Consider the following 4,499-nt stretch of genomic DNA (forward strand, 5'->3'; position numbering starts at 1 on the left):
TCTTCCATGGGATTTGGAAGGGATCTGAGATCTATTCTCTTTAAATACGCACCTTTCTAGTACGGTCAGGGTGGTATATGTAAAAATACCCCGGCCTCTTGTATTCACTCAACACATGGAAGCTGATGTCCGGAAGGCATGGAAGCCGAGGGGTGCGACATTAAATGGAGAGCCGAATACATCACTTTAAAGTCATAGGAGGAGGAACCCGCCTTGCAATGCCGAAGACTATCTACATGCCGAACACCTCGTCATTGAAGTATGGTTCACGGGCTACTGAGGGAGTCCTAGACTAAGGGGTCCTCGGGCGTCCGACTTGTTGGATAAGGGCCGGACTGATGGGCCGTGAAGTTACGAAGACCGAAGACTCTACCCGTGTCCGGATGGGACTCTCCTTGGCGTGGAACGAAAGCTTGGCGACCAAATATGAATATTCCTTTCTCTGTAACCGACCTTGTGTAAACCCTAGGTCCCTCCTGTGTCTATATAAACCAGAGGGCTAAGTCCGTAGATAGATCCTCATAATCATAGCCAGACTAGACTTTTAGGGTTTAGCCATTACGATCTCGTGGTAGATCAACTCTTGTAATACTCATATTCATCAAGATTAATCAAGCAGGAAGTAGGGTATTACCTCCATAGATAGGGCCCGAACCTAGGTAAACATTGTGTCCCCCGTCTCCTGTTACCATCGATCCGAGAAGCACAGGTCGGGACCCCCTACCCGAGATCCACCGGTTTTGACACTGACAGCGGCCACTAGCAAACCGCGGAAAAAGAACTGCACTGACTACAAGCAAACAAATAAACAAGACAACAAGGAAATAAATAAGCAAGCAACTTACGCTAGGTTATCACGGCTATTACACATATTACATCCTCTGGGCATCAAAGTTCACCACCAGTGCAAATATAGGGAACAAAGCAGCATATCATATACACTGGTTGTCAAAGTTGGCGACTGCAGCAAAACAAGTCGAGAACTGAAAACACTTCAGAAGAGCTCAAGAAACAATATCCTGGGTACCCATAATGCTGGCAAGATGCTTAGTAAGCTTATTAATTTTCTCTTGTTTGGCGCTTAAATCCTCCTGCACTTGCTGTTGCACCAGAAAGTATGCATAAGAATTCTTCAGGGACTTCCTCAGTCCTTTGGCTTCCTGTCGCATAACATCTCATTGATGTCTTTCAACTTGAAGTTGAGACTCAAGAAGCCGAACTAAATCAGGTAGCGAGTTTGAAGAGCTGGTGCCAGCAGTATTAGCCAGTAACTCGAACACTACATCAAGGCAGGACTTTGGGGTTGTCTCAGTGTGTTCAATATAGTTTTTATCAGCTTTCTTGGAGACCAACATGGATGTCTCACTATCTTGAACCTTATCTGCATTACTTCCTTTACCATTGCATATCGGGGTACTCTTTTCCAATATTTTATCCGCGTTCTAAGAAAGAAACAAACAAACACATCACAGGTTTACAATGTAGCATATGAAACTCATTTTGGTAAACCAGTTGAATAGTAAGGTGGACAGGATAATAGCATGAAACAAACATATATCTATGTAGTATGGTCACTATATGGTCTATATCATTCTAGTTTATATTGCCATATCAAGATAAATACAGCTTGAATCATATCTATTTAAGACAAAGCAGCATAGACAGAATATAAGTGTGGGAAACTACACAACAATAACAACACTTGTAATGTGCCTAGAATGAGAACATAATTGTTTATTCAATTGAAACTGAAATCAAAATAGAGCAAGTTACAATAGCAAACACGTTAAAGAAACAGGTTTAAAACATACCTGTTGCACCATTGGAGTTTCAATTGCATCCTTCAATTTGAAATTAGTTGGTATGAGTAAATATAGTGATGCAAGAGGAAAGTAGTATGAACCATACTGTCACGTCCCTAGCTTCTGATGCTGCCTAGTGTTGCATTTTGTTTGCATCATGTTTAATTTTCATTGAAACTTGAAATGGGGATGTCCAAACCCTAGTACCAAATGGAATTCAAATAGGTTCAACCTAAAAATAATTTCAGTGAATCCAAATGGCTTTCAAAAATGTTCATCATTTCTGGGAAAAGCTAGAAGTAATAACCAGAGGTGTTGCACAATTTTTTCATGACATATTTGGGCTCTGAATTAAATCTTATAGTATTTGCATTTGGGCAATTAAATGCTATATAATATTTTAAATGTCCAAATAATTCTGAACTTAAGTGGGGGCTGTTGGAAATATTACAAACAGATCCCACAATTATTTTCAGGGTTTTTGAAAATGCCTTAGCATTTTAATTAAGTTAAAACAAATGTCATAAATATAAAACAGTAACTAAAATAGAAAACAGAGAGAGAGAGGAAACTACCTGGCCACTTACCTGGCGCAGCCCACCTGGCAGCCCACTGGCCGGCCCAGCACTGTGCTGGCCCGTGCCAGCCACCTGCTTCCTCTCGCCAGGCAGGCAGAGAGGAGCGCGCCCGCGCACGCCGAGCTCGCCACGCAGCTCCCTGGCCGCCTGCCTCGCCTGGACAGCGTGGCGACGCCTCGAAGCCACTCCTCGGCACTGCCCCGACCCCTCCGACACCCCATTCTCCCCCTGGCTCTCTCCCTCGTCCTCTCCCGTTATGCTCGAGCGCAGCCGTCGCCGCCGCTTGCCGCTGCCGCGACCACCGCCGTCCCCTCGTCCCATGACCATGCCCAGCAGCTCCGAAATCAAGCACCCCATCCCCACGCCGAAGGAAACAACCCGGAGGGCTCTGCTTCGTCGCCATCGACCCGTCTTCAACCTCGGGACACCGGAGATCGTCATCGCCGTTCCGTCGCCTCTGAGCCGTCCCCGAGCGCGCCGAGCCTCCCTACGACATCACCGTGAGCCCCTGAGTTTTTCCCCTCACCTCCCCCTCTCGCTAGCTTCCTCTAGCCACCGCCCCACGAGCTCCCGAGGCCGCCGTCCGCCATGGCCGACCTCCTGCTCACCGCTGAGCTTACCACGCCCAGCTGTGCTATCCACCGTGCTCCCTGGGCCCCCTAGATGCGGCCTAGCTACCTGGTTCCCTCGAGGGCGAGCCATAGCCCTGCGCCCGTGCACCACCGAGCTCCGGCCACCACACTTGTCGCCATTGCCGTCGCTACGGGCCGCCATAGCCACTGCTGCTTGCACTGCTCGATGCGGACGAGCACGGGCAACGCGTAGATGCCCTCCGCCACGCTTTTGGTGGCCAGAGGAGCGATCCCGAAGCCCTCCGCCGTGCCTGTTGCCGCCGGCGTTGAGCCGCCGGCCTGTTTGGGCCATTTGACCGGGGTTTGACCTCCCCCTGTGTCACTGACATGCGGGACCAGCCCGCCTAATTAATCTAGGTTAGTTTAAGTTAAAACGCTAACTAACCCAGTTAGTTAGGTTAGTCACTGACACGGAGGACCCACTGGTCAGTTTGACCTGGGCTGCCCGTTGACTCGCTTACGTCATGCTGACGTAGTGCTGACGCAGTAAATTCTTTTCTGGATTTATTTTTATATAGGAAATTCCAGAAAATGCCTAAAACTTCAATAAATCATAGAAATTCAACCGTAACTCCAAATTAAATAAATTATATATGAAAAATTATCAGAAAAATTCAAGGAATCCATCTGTACAATTTTCATGCATGTTAGAACAACTTATAGCTGCTGTTTAGCACAAATCAATTAAAGGGCATTTATTTAATCACATATGGAGTTTGAATTTGAATTTTATATTCAAACCAACTTCATTTAATCTGTTGCTAGTTGCATTAGCCCAAAACACATTCATTTTGCCATGTCATGAGCATGCATCATATTGTGCATTGCATTGATTGTGTTCCTTTCTGTGTTGCCGGTATTTGTCCCCTCTCGATAGACGTGATACCGATGATGTGATCGTTGACACTGATGAAGACTCAATGTTATCTTCAGAAGTGCCAGGCAAGCAAAACCCCCTTGTTCATTCCGATACAATCCTACTCTCTCGCTCCTGCTCTCTTTTACTGCATTAGGACAACAACGATTCATCTGTTACTTGCTGCGGTAGCTGAACCCCTTTATCCTTTGCATGACCTGTCATCCCACAGTAAATAGATGAAACCCACTAGCATGAGTAGGAGTTGTTTGAGCCCTGTTGTGCCTACTCATTCATGTTTGTTTGTCATGCCTGCTACTGCTTAGAGTTGAGTCAGGTCTGATTCATCGGGGATGAATCAGAGGTGTGTGAACATGTCCTACTGTGTGTGAGCTAAGTGTGTGAACACGATTTGGTAAAGGTAGCGGTGAGAGGCCATGTAGGAGTACATGGTGGGTTGTCTCATTGCAGCCGTCCTCAGGAACTGAGTTCTGTGTTTGTGATCCATGATTCAGCTGCTACCACGCATTGGGCCCGAAACCAATGGACCCTCTCGGCTTCTTGATCACCCTTGTCCTCTGTCCAGGAGTTGCAAGTAGTTTCTGGTGTTTGTAGTATGCTGGAGGCCGTG

This window comes from Triticum dicoccoides, chromosome 4A, assembly GCF_002162155.2.
Source record: "Triticum dicoccoides isolate Atlit2015 ecotype Zavitan chromosome 4A, WEW_v2.0, whole genome shotgun sequence".
In the NCBI taxonomy this organism is placed as follows: Eukaryota; Viridiplantae; Streptophyta; class Magnoliopsida; order Poales; family Poaceae; genus Triticum; species Triticum dicoccoides.